Below are 13,150 nucleotides of genomic sequence, written 5' to 3'. Positions count from 1 at the left end.
CACGCTGAAGTGCCTGAGTGGGGTAGAAAGAGCACTAGAACCAGGGGCAGAAGTGAGAGGGAGTGCCTGGTCACATTTAAAGGCACTCTCCTATGTTTGCTGTTCAGTTGTGTCTGAATTTTGACCCCATTTGGGGTTTTCTTGGCAAAAATACTGGAGTGGCTCGCTATTTTTTTCTTCAGCTCATATTATAGATAAGGAAACTGAGGCAAATAGGGTTAAGCATATAGGGTTAAGTCACACAGTAAGTGTTTGAGATCAGATTTGAACTCAGGTCTTCCCAGCTCTAGGTCTGACACTCTGTCCATTGTGACACCTAGCTGCCACTTAACCAATCAACATTTATAGAATGTTGTTCCATTACTACTATTAAATCAATCATGTTGATCAGTTTTAGGCAGCTTATTCTTTTTTTTTCTTTTGTTTTAAGATTCTTTGTCATAAGGCATGGCTCTTTGGGAGGATATGGAGGAGGAATCCAAGCAAAATACAAACAAAAAATAACAATACATTTTTTTAAAGACAGCATTAAGCAGTGGATAGGGGCCAGCATTGGGTCAAGGTTCAAGTTTTGCCTCTGATTAGCAAAATGACAATGGGCAAGTTACAACTTCTTAGTGCCCCCAAACAACTCTCCAAAACTCAGCATTATGAAGGAATTGCTGATCTGCATTGGTGGAGGGACTTTCCACATTTATGAAAGAACAGGTCTGAGCAACAAGAAATAAATGATCACTATTAGCATTACCACCTTAGCTCTAATGTCAAAAGGTCTCCTGTTTCTGCTATTTCCTCTTCATGTATACTTTGGAAAGGCACACCCTCACTAAGACTCTGTGTGCCTCACTGTAAAATGAGATGGTCAGAGCTGTAAAATGGGTTGTCCACCAAGGGCTCTTTCTTCCCTGAATACTCTTATCCTTCTGATATTAGACTCAGTTTTTCCTGACTGAATGAGATCTTGATATATGTAATGCCAAAACACCTAATTGGCTTGACCACTCAGACTCTGGCAGGTAGGTGGTATAGTGCAGAGAGCACTGGACCTGGAGTTAGGAAGACTCATGAACTGAGTTCAATTCTGGCCTCAAACACTAGTTATATGACCCTGGGCAAGTCACTTCACCCTGTTGGCTTCAGTTTCCTCATCTGTAAAATGAGCTGGAGAAGGAAATGACAAACCATTCCAGTGTTTTTGCCAAGAAAAACACCAAACGATGTCACAAAGAGTCAGACATGACTAAAATGACTAAACGATAATAACAACTCAGCTCACCAAAGCAGGACATTTTGACTGAATATTCCTATTGAAGGAAGAGATGAGCCTAGCCCAGCCATGCTGTTTCATGGAGATGCCATTTGGATTGACCCAACCAATCCAGCTGTTTACAATGAGAATGAGGAGATGTGATTTCAGGATAAATGATCTGGTAAAAATATTAGTCAAGTCAGTTGTTTGGCTAGATGCCACAAGCAATTCAGGAAAGTGTCCTATGCAGCACAAGCCCTCTCCCCTCCCCATGTGCATACACAAGGAGCACTCAGACCCTAATAACCTCCTCAGCAGCTTCCCAGGCAAAGACCCCTTCATGACACTTGCCAAGTTCCTCATCCCAGCTCCCTTTTGTCTCGTGTAGATCACAGTCCCTACAAGAAATTAGTCAATTTAACCCTCCTTACCTTGGAGTAATAGTCATACAATAATCATAATTATTCCCTGCCCTGTAGGCACTCAACAGCTGTTCTGCTGAGCTCAAAGATCATCTTTCTTTCTCAGTCTAGACTTGGAAAGGACCTCAAAGATAACACAATTTTCTTATGCTACAGAGAAGGGTTTGGAGGTCTGATGAGACGAAGGGAGTGCTCGGGATCATTGCTAGAGGCAGGAGACCTCAGAAGATGTCTAATATTGCCCTGGTCCCACTTCAAGAGCACCTTAAGATGCTATGCCCTGATACACAGTGACTGTTCTCTCTCTCCTTCAGCCTAGATCCAGTCCTGGGAGAGCAGGCTCAGGCAGGTAAATCTACACACTTGAATCTCTCTCAATATCTAATTTGGGGCATACCTGGCACCTCCACCTTGCTTGATGACTTGAATTCCTGGTGCTGCACATGAGGCTGCCTACATCATCATCCTTCCACATTATCCCACATGTGCATTCTATAGGACCACCAAATGTCTCTCTCAAGCAATCCTGGACTCATGGGCCAGGAAGGGGTTTCCAGAGGAAAGGGCTCCCTCCCTGCATTTAAGGACAATCATGCATACCCTATCCCTGGTAGAGTCAATGCTACTCTTTCTTCAAGAAGGAAACTCCACAGATTCCTGTGTTTTTATGTCCTCTCACATTCACGCATGGGAGTTTATCCTTTTTTTCTCATTTTTCTGATCATATGATGGGGAGACTAAATTTGAAATAATAATAAAATATTTGGCAACCTGGGCATTGGGGACCATATCTACCACTTATTAATTATTAACTTATTATATCTTGTTCACTTAATTTCTTTATACTTCCATTCCTTCGTCTATAAAATGGGTAACAATACTTAAGACTGCCTACATAAAGAGGCTATGAAAAGCAAAGTCCTCTGTTTATTGGGAAATGCTATAAAATGAGATCTGCTATTATGATTGAGCAGAGTATCTCCCACCTTCCAATCCTCAGTAGGAAAGGATTTGCCCAGCCATCCTACAAAGGCCCTTTTTTATGCACACAGTATAAGTCTGTCCTCTCACCTTGACATTTGATGGTGCTCATCACACCCTTAGGAAGCCATTTCTCAGTCCTGATGATTCCCCTAATGCTAGTCGATGTGATGAAAGATAGACCTGAAATACTATACACAGCTTCCTACATGCTCCTGTGTGCTGGTGGTTCTTCTTTCTGGAGTGACTGTCCCTGCTGCCCAAGTCTTAAGGGACACCCCTTTGCCATACCACAAACACTTAATCTGAACTCTGTTTATCTGGAGAGTAGCCTGGCTCTGGACCCACAGAAACATGGTCTTCTCTCTTGAGATCACTGCTGGCTTGTACGTCTACCAATGACAAGCCAAGAGGGACCAGTCTGACATGGCATCGCTGACAAATAGATTAATGATAGAATATCAGAGGAGGATACAGTTTGAGAAATCATCTCTTTCAACCTTGTCATCTTAAAGTTACAGACACTAATTTCTAGAGAGGACAAGTGACTTGTCCAGCTTAACACATCAGGTCTCTGACAGATTCTATCTTATAAACAGTGGCTGCGGGGCAGTAAAGTCTCATGTTTTTCTCAACATGGGGAAGGCTGAAGTTTTCAAACTGGAAGTTATGATTCATGGGACCATAGGTACCAACCCCCATATTTGGATCAGCTGTGGTATCTGACACCTCCCAAATCTACCAAGGGGTGCTGGGGGCCACTTTCTCCTTCACATAGCAGAGAAGCTGAATCCACAAAAGGGTGCCATTGCTCTGCTCTTCAGCAAGGGGACTTTTCCTTTTTGTGTGTCCTGGACCCCTTTGACTGTTAATTTGGGGAAGACTGTGGACCCCTGCTCAGAATCACATGTTTAAATGCATAAAGTGAGACACAAAGTGTTACAAAAGAAATCAACTATAGTGCAATAGAGCAATAAAGAAACAAACAAAATGTGTTCATAGACTGAAGCTTAGGAACTGAGAGAGAGAAGATTGTAATGGGGACAACAGACTAGAAGGGCAATCTTCACTCCTCCATGAGTACGCTAATCCAAGATGAAGTAATAAGAATGGATTTTGTGGGGCATTGACAACAGGCAAATACATCAATAATACATCAATAATGACTTATATAGAACCAAATCAGAACCCTTGACAACAATCCTAGAAATCTGAGGTGTACAAATATTCCTATAAAAAGGATGAGGCTAAACTGAGAAGGAGCTGAGGAGAGAGAGGGAGGGAGGGAGAGAGAGAGAGAGAGAGAGAGAGAGAGAGAGAGAGAGAGAGAGAGAGACAAAGAAAAATAGAGACAGAGACAGAGAGAGACAGACAGAGAGGAGAGACAGAGACACAGATACAAAGAGAGACATAATAGAGATAGATACACACAAAGAGAAATAGAGAGATACAGAGATATAGAGACAGAGAGATCCACAGAGAGAGAAACAGAAACAGAGAGACAGAGACACACACAGAAAGAAATTCAGAGACAAAGAGACAGACAGAAAAAAACAGAAAAAGAGAGGCAGAGACAGACAGAGATGGACAGACACTCAGACACACAGACACTGACAGAAACAGAGGCAGAGCTAGACAGTTAGAGAGACAGAGACAGGCAAAGAATAGAAAGCAAGTAAAGGCTGTAAAGACAAGCCACCACAGCCATGAAGGCAGCAGATTCAGGTCTGGTGGAGAGCTTAGAGCTTGGTCAGACATCAGAAAAGATGCCAAGGTCATCTATTGCATGGACCATCACTGGTCATCTTGACTTTTGTTCTGCCATTGAACTTTGATGACTTTTGCAGACAGATTTTTGCAACTCTGCCTCACTTAAATCCAGCTTGAGCAAAAGTCAAGACATTATCCTATGATGTCATTGGTCTTCTTTGAAAATAAAGGATGAACAACAACATTTGGATAAGAGTTAAGAAAAATATCAGCATGTCCCAGGGCCCTAGTAGGATCAGTGGTTTCTATATATGAGAACTTTTATCTGTTTACCTAACATCAATGGCTTAAAGTTTCCATTTTACCATTACAAATTTTAATAGGAATAAAGTCAATGACAACCAAATACTGATCTGTTAATATCTTTTTAAAAATGTCACTTGCCAGTGTACTTCACATAGTATAGAAAGAATGAAATGAAGGGCTGATTTAAGATTATGATGTTTTGGTACTCAATTCATAAACAACTTTTAAGGTAATCTCCCATTCCTTATTGCTCTATGTGGAGAGAGAAGAAAAGAAAGAAAGAAAGAAAGAAAGAAAGAAAGAAAGAAAGAAAGAAAGAAAGAAAGAAAGAAAGAAAGAAAGAAAGAAAGAAAGCCATGTTGCCCAGTTGGAATTTTGGTCCCTAGTGGGCAGCTCATTCTCTACTCACAGAAATTGCTGTTTGTCCCGTGTTCTCAAAGAGGACCATGATATCAAAGAGGTGATGCCATGTTAAGAGCTATACAATACAAGCTCAGTGATTTACCAGTTTCTTCAGCTCTTCCTAGGGATCAAATCACTGCTGATTACCAATACTGACAAAAATGAACTCTCTGATGCATCATCTTTCTTGAGGTTCACAAATGGTTCTCGAGTTATTTGAAGTATTGATCTTAAGACTTTGTTTTCTTGTTTAAGTTGAAAAAAATCATTCCTGCTTCTAGCAACCCTTCTCATCAATTTCAAAAGCTTTCCTTAATACTGCTGCCATTTCAGTAATTTGGTCCATGTGTACTTGTATTTCTTTGGAACATCCATTTAACTGCATTATGGTACCTGGCTCTTTTTTTTCCCCTTGATGGTCATCAGTAACAGAAACATCTGTTCTTGGTACTTTTTCCTTATGAGTTCTAAGGTAGATGGGTATTCTCCAAGAGATGGACATAATTCCTTATTTATTTATTTATTTATTCATGGCAATTCTCTGATTTGCCTGTTTTCTTGCTGAATTCCCATAACTAATGTAGATCATGGTCGGTGTCTCACAACCTCATTACGTTCATGAAATTCTTCTCGATAGTTTCTTTGCACTTGTTTGTTGAAAGCTATAGTTTGTTCATTCAGAGATACTGCTGCATTGTCATGGTCTCTTAAGCTTCGAAGTGCTTTAGCATCGGCAAGAGCTTTTCCAATGGTTCTGCTCCTTTTCTCGTCTCCCTTGCAGTCATGGCTGCTGCCTCTGTCCACCCACAGCCAGATCCTGTTGGCAGGGCCCCCCACTGTGCCAGGGGGGATAGGCTCAACTCTCCCTTAAGGGGCCACTCTGCAATATGTAATGGCAGAACCAGACAGAGACAGCAGTGAGAGGAGGTGTCTGGATCTACCTCAGATCATGGAGAGAACATCACCCAAATTCAACAATTATTTTTTTTAATAAAAAAAGAAAGTAAAAAGAGAAAAAGTTAAGAAAAACCAATCAACATATCTATAAAAAAGCCTGACATCATATTTTCCCTTGTCTACACCAAGTCCTTATGGATAGCGGGCTCAACATGAAAGTATAGAGATTGTGGTTCAGTCATTTCTCACTGCTTGACCCCATAGACATTGCCCATGAGGTTTCCTTGGCAAAGATACTGGAGTGGCTGACCATTTCCTTCTTCAGAGTGTCTCCATTTTAGAGATGAGCAGTGACTTGCCCAGGGTCAAAAAGCTAGTAAGTGTCTGAGACTGTATTTGAACACAAGTTGTCTTCTGGGTATGAGGTCAGGGATGAATGAGTAACTCCCTTGTTCAGCTGTACCAGCTCTTCTCAGGGAATGGCATCTCCTGGATATTTGCCTGCCAATGACTATAGCTCCTCCTCCATTTTCCTGTGGAGACTTCCACTCCAGCTGCAAAACTAGGCATGGCCACCACCATACCCGCATCTTAGCATCCATTCAGGGCTGACAGCTGGCATAACCTCTGATGAACCTCAGTGCATCCTAAACGGACATGGTCACCTAAGCTGTGCCATTCTTGTCCATGTCTTCTCATGGAGTCAACACAGGGTGTCCAACCAACCTTCTGGGAACCTTCCTCTCATTCCCTTGACTTCACAAACTACCGCTGGAGGACACAGCCTACTCTTTAATTGTCCTTTGCCATATGCCAACGATCTTTTTCAATCATATATTTCTTTGGTGACTTTCCACACATCACTCTTCCTATATTATCTCCTATTTGTAAGGTTGTATAAAAGTATTCCTGGGACTTCCATGAATGACAGAACAGCCTGCTTACCCTATGCATATGTCCATTGATTATGTCTAATTTATCCTGCATATAGCTTGTTTGTAAGTCATCCTTTGCATGTTGCCTTTCCCATTAGACTGTGAGCGACTGGAGAGCAGACTGATTTGCCTTTCTTAAATAATCAGCCCAATGACTGGCACATAGTAGGAACATAATAAATGTTTATTGACTGAATCACTGACCTTTGTATGATCATCAACTTCATTCTTTCTGGCAATGCAGCTTTTAAGGACTCATAGCCATGCAAAATACCAGAAAATACTAAAATATACATAATTTAAAAGATAGGTCTTCATTTCAGGAAGACACTTGAAGTCTTTATATCCCAAAGTCAATCCATCCCATTCTCTTATTACTGATCATCATGGAATGAGAGATGGAAACAAGTATTTTGGGTTACTGTGTGCCAGGTGCTGGGTTGAGCTTTTATAAATATTTCATTTGATTCTCACAACAACCTGGTTATAGCAAAAGTAATTCATTATAAATATCTTTGCAGAGCTTTCCCGCTTTTCCATCTGTCGGATAACCCTCCAGAAAAGTTTGCTTCGGTGGATCTCATATCAAGGTTATTTTTTCTTAAAATCTTCATAATCCTCAATACACACCAACATTTCAATGTACAAAGAAGAGGATTATAAAAAATTATGAACTTGTATACAGTTTACAAAGAATTACACATATAATATATGTAAGTTATAAGTTGTATAAACATCAATATCCATATACATCTATACATAAAGCATATGCATCATATGTTACACTTCTGGATATATTATATGTTGTACCACTATTATGAGGGCTACTGAGCCATTTTCAGGGTTACTCATCAACTTTGGTGTCCACCTTTTACCCAACCCTCACCTGTGGCTCCAAGAACCTATAGCATGGGCAGTAGTCACACCTCCATGAAAGTGTCTTGGCAGATGGACTAAACCAGTTTGAGGGTAACTTTGCAAAAGTTTTTCTATATTTTTTTGAGTTTTGACTACAGTGTGGGATCTTTGCCTACTATGGTAAGCAGGCCAGAGTTGGGTAAAGCAGACAATTTTAGGACACCTTTTCTAGCTCCTTCCTCATACCAGGAGATGAGCAGTGTGGTCCTTAAAAAAGCCTGTTCAGACACCCAGAGGGCTGCCTTCAGTTGAGTAAAATGACCCTATGGCCTGGGCTGCCTGTGTGTAGGGTTGTGACTACAGCTCCTAGTGTACCCACACCTGCTGCTTCATCGCTTGCATATCACCACAGGACTTTGAAATAGGTAAAAATGATAAAATGGTATGGGTGATGTCTTTTGATTCATGCATAAATTAGATTTAAATGAGGCAGGGTTGCTTGAAGTGGTCAACCTCATTCTCTCTTCCAGAATCATCAGAGTCCAAAACAAAGTCAAGATGATTGGTGATGGTTCAGGATGCAGTGGATGACTTTGGTATCTTTTTTGATGTCTGACCTAGCTCTACGTGCTCTACCATACCTGCTTCACCTGCCTTCATGACTGTTGGAAAAAAAATTGTTCTCATCTGCTCATTCTACCCAGGATGTTGGGGGATCTTTTATATACAGAAAATGTCTATTCATTACCCTCAACCTGTTTTAACCTATTTGCCAAAATGGTTTACCAAGATGTGGACATTGTGCATTCTATAGCTTCCTGGAGTCACAGATGAGAGTTGGGTGACAAGTGGACACCAAATGTGTAAAGCAGCCCTGAAGAGGACTCAGCAGTCCTCACACTGAGATACTAGTCTTCCCTGAACACCTTATACTCTAGGCAGATGAGAACATTATGTAACAAATATACCCCACATATATCCCGCAGTAAGGCAGATTTCCTGCAAAAATCAAATAAGATAACATGGGACAGACATTCTAAACCTAAAAACTCTACATAAATTATCATCATACAATTAACAATATTGATAGTGATGATAATTATTAATAATATCAATTATCTATTTGATAATGATATAACAATTATGATAATGATGATAATGAATAATGATAATAACATCAATGAATAATATTAATGAATGACAATGGCAATAATATCAGTTTATTATTATTTTTATTATCATATGGTAGCCTGATCATGAGTCAATCATTCTAAGTTCAACCCTTAACAACACAAGAATATTTAAAACTCTAGGTCCAATCTTTCATTCATTTAACAAGCAAATTTTAAGTGTCTACTAAGTGCCAAGCATTGTGCTCAGAACCAAGGATTTAAAAAAAAATAGTCTTTGACGTTAAAGAGTTGTTGTTTTAAATAAGGCTGTCACTAGAACCAGAGAAATAATATGCCAAAGTGTCAAAATTATTAGGCAATCTAATTAAGGAGACAGTCTCAGATGTCTTTGATAAATGGTAGACAATAGGAGGAGTGAAGCAGGACCAGTAACAGGCAAATGTCATAATTTTGTTACAGTGATGTTCATTTGCCTTTATGAATTCTCTCCATGTTAGTAAAGTTAAGTATGTCTGTCAGCTTCTGCACTGAGTGACTCCAGTATGCCAGGTCATATGACTAGAACTCACTGAAATATATTGGGCTCACAATCCATTGGGGAAGGAAACAACACGATCACAAATTTCTGAATTCATGTAGCAAAGCTGTAATATCTCTTCTCTTCATCATGAAGGCTCTACAAAAAGGAATCAACCTACATCTCCATTTCTTTACTAGACCCTCTGTTCTCAATGGGACGTAGGGTGTGCTCCAGGAAGACTAGTACCTCTGATGTGAGGGCTCCTGAGCCCTTTCAGAGCTGCTTTCCACCTTTGTTGTCCACCTATTCCACCTAACTTTCACCTGTGGCTCCAAGTAGCTGTAGTATGTACAGTGGCCACACACCACAAACCATTTTGGCAAATAGGCTAAATCAGGTTGAGGGTAACTAAGGGGTCTCAAACCCATTGGTGAGTTAGGGGGTGTCTACTCAAGCATGTGAAGACTTTCCCTAATAGAATGGGTGGATGAGAACATTTGTTCCAAGGGCCATGAAGGCAGCTGAAGCAGGAGCTGTGGAGGGCTTAAAGCTTGGTTAGACATCAAAGATTCCAAGGTCATCCACTGCATCTTAAGCCATCACCAGTCATCTTGACTCCATCATGTCATTGGACTGTAATGACCGTGGAAGAGAGAGTGAGTCTGATGACTTCATGCAACTCTGCCTCACTTAAATCCAATTTACACGCAAGTCAAAAGATATCACCCATACCATTTTTACTTGTCTCAAAGTCCTTTGGCAACAGGGAAGGGATGAAGCAGCAGGTATAGATACAGTGGGAGCTGTAGTTACAACCCTGCACACAGGCAGCCCAGGTCATAGGGTCATCTCTCACAGGAAGCAGCTGTGGGATTTGGTAAACCCCTGGGTGTCTGAGAAGTCTTTTAAGTATCACATCGCTCACCTTCTAGTGCGTGGAAGGTACTAGAAAAGGTGCCCCCAATATGATCTGCTTACCCAACCCTGTCCTGATTACCATAGCAGGCGGAGATCCCACCTGTGATTGAAACACACACAAAAAAAATGTACAAAAACTTCTGCAAAGATGATTCTATGCGCCATTGGTACATGGAATATATGCACACATTTATAGACATCACAAAATCCAGGAGATCTGAAAGACGAACAGCTCTTGTTGCAAGAGAACTCAGCAGGTAATTGCATCCAAATATCAGCCCTGAGTGAAACAAGGCTGGCAAATGAAGCACAGCTTACTGAAGTCAGAGTTGGATGCACATTTTTCTGGAGTAGCCACAGTGAAGGGGAATGCCATGAAGCTGGTGTAGGTTTTGCAATCAAAACTAATCTAGTCAGCAAGCTTATACACCTACCAAAAGGAGTGAATGACAGACTCATGACCATGCAATTGCCACCTATAGAAAATGCCACACCACCATCATCAGTGCCTATGTTCCCACCACGAGAATTCTGATGAAGTTAAAGAAAATTTTCATGAAGATCTGTAAACACTTAAGAACAATGTGCCAAAAGAGGAAAAGCTGTGTTTGGGGGGCTCCAAAAATAAGTATGGGAGAGAAGAGGTATTAGACTGACTACCAAACTGAAGGTCTACAGAGCCGTTGTGCTGACCTCATTGTTGTATGCCTGTGAAACCTGGACAGCCTACCAGCCCCATGTCAGTAAACTGAATCACTTCCATTTGAATTGTTTTAGGAAGATTCTGATGATCACCTGGCAGGATAAGATACGAGACACTGAGGTCCTTTCTTGAACTAAACTTCCAAGCATTCAAACTAATTCTGAGAGCACAACTTCAATGGACTGGCCATGTTTGAATGCCAAACATGCTCTTTCTAAAAAGACTATTTTATGGAAAACTCCTACAGAGGAAATGCTCACCTGGTGGTCAGAAAAAGTGATACAAAGACACTTTCAAGGTCCTTAAGAACTTTGGAATTGATTGTGTGACATGGGAGACATTGGTACAGGACCACTCAACATGGCATGCCATCATCAGAGAAGGTTCTGTGCTCTAGGAGCAAAGGAGAATTGAAGCAGCTCAAAAGAAATGTGAGATGCACAAATTTAGAGATATCTCTGCTCCAAATACTCACATGGACTTTTTGTGCCCAACCTGTGGTAGAACATCCTGAGCTCATATTGGTTTGATCAGTCACAGTCAGACAAACTGAAACTTGACTCTAACATAGTGATGTCATTTTGGTCCTCTTTCAGGATAAAGGACAATGACCAGTCCCTGTTTTCTCAATGCTTTGTAGTCTGGCTTCCATCCCCACAGCTCTGCTGAACTATTCTTCATATAATCATTAATTATGTCCTTTGGAAATTAATCCAATGGCCTTTCTCAGTCATTTTCTTATTGATTTTTGAAAACTATATTGATCACTTCCTCTCTGGTGGTTTTTTCTTCTTTTACTTCTTGGAAGTGTACTCTGATGGGTCTCTTATGTCTTTTTATATATATTATATATATAAAATATATAGCATGTGTACACACACACACACTCATATATATAAAATCTAGATCATTTTTCTTATCACATCTCTAAATGAGCTCCTCTCTACCTATACAATCTTTATTTTTTTGTGATAACATCTATCGCCAGTAATTCAATGATCATTGTAATAGATTTCACTGTCAAATTTACATTTCTAGCTTATTCTGGAAAATAGATCTGACTAAAGGCCAATTCCCTAGAATAAAATGAGACACTTCCAAGCCATTCAACTATAAAGCAAAGGAGATTTATTTAAGTCATGGTAGGGTTATATACAAGAAGACACTGTGAGTTGATTCAGCTGAGTGAATCTCTCCTGCCTCTAAGTTGTCCATTGTGGGATAACCCAGCCCCCTCCTACTTTTGCAGTCTTCTTACTTCCCAATACAGCTCTGCCTCATTAGATCTAATTCACTTGCTAGTCAGAACATCACCCTCCTGATGTCACTGGTCCTCTTTGAGGATGAAGGATAAACAATAATCTGTGAGTAGTATTAGCTGCCCCCTGGTGACCCAACTGGCTAGGTCTAGTTGGGCAATGCTGCTATTTCCTCTCTCCTTCTCCTCCCCCTTTGTCTCCCCCTTCTATCTTTTCTGCTTTTGTCCACATGGTGAGTCATACAGTTATATGTGGGTGCTCTGTCCAAAAGAATATAAGTTTTGATCACTTATACTTCACAATATATCTTGGGGTTTGAGGACTAGATTTTTTTCCCTGCTTACTTATTTTATCATTGTTTTGTTTTAAAAAAAAGTAAAACTGGGGCAATTAATTTCATTAATTAATTTCATCTCATGTAGCTTCTATTTATGATTTCTTGAAATATAACTCATGAAAATCAAGTTTTGATAAAGCCTATCGGGATTCAAATAGAGCTACTTGACTATGCCACTAAATGCAAATCACTCTCACTGATTGGGCAGTAATGGGCTCCAAGTCAAGCCTCACTTGCTCATTGTTTGAGTTTTGATGGCTCAGAATGCATGTAAATAGCAATTGCTTCTGTTCTGGTCAGAAACTCTGAGGGTCTTCTGCTTCCTGGCTGATTCTTTTGTGAAGGCAAACTAGGCCATCTTTTGCCTCAATTCCTGCACAGAATTTAGTCACTGAAGGGTGTTGTCACAGAAAAACTGAGACCTCTGAAAAACCTTAGCTTAAAAAGGTCAAGATCTCTCACTGCATCTGGGGCCATCACCAACTGTCCACTACTATATCTTGCCACTGGACTCTGATGA

At 40.4% G+C, this 13,150-nt stretch overlaps 1 pseudogene; it reads right to left on the bottom strand.

The window, feature by feature from the left end:
- Positions 1–5,181: 5,181 nt before the first annotated feature.
- Positions 5,182–6,549, bottom strand: LOC114029040 (annotated as a pseudogene).
- Between the last annotated feature and the right edge of the window lie 6,601 nt (positions 6,550–13,150).

This window comes from Vombatus ursinus, unplaced genomic scaffold (genome assembly GCF_900497805.2).
Source record: "Vombatus ursinus unplaced genomic scaffold, bare-nosed wombat genome assembly UNPS02005069.1, whole genome shotgun sequence".
Classification (NCBI taxonomy): domain Eukaryota; kingdom Metazoa; phylum Chordata; class Mammalia; order Diprotodontia; family Vombatidae; genus Vombatus; species Vombatus ursinus.
Note: the sequence above shows the minus strand (reverse complement) of the source record. Positions and strands in the feature narration are given on the sequence as shown.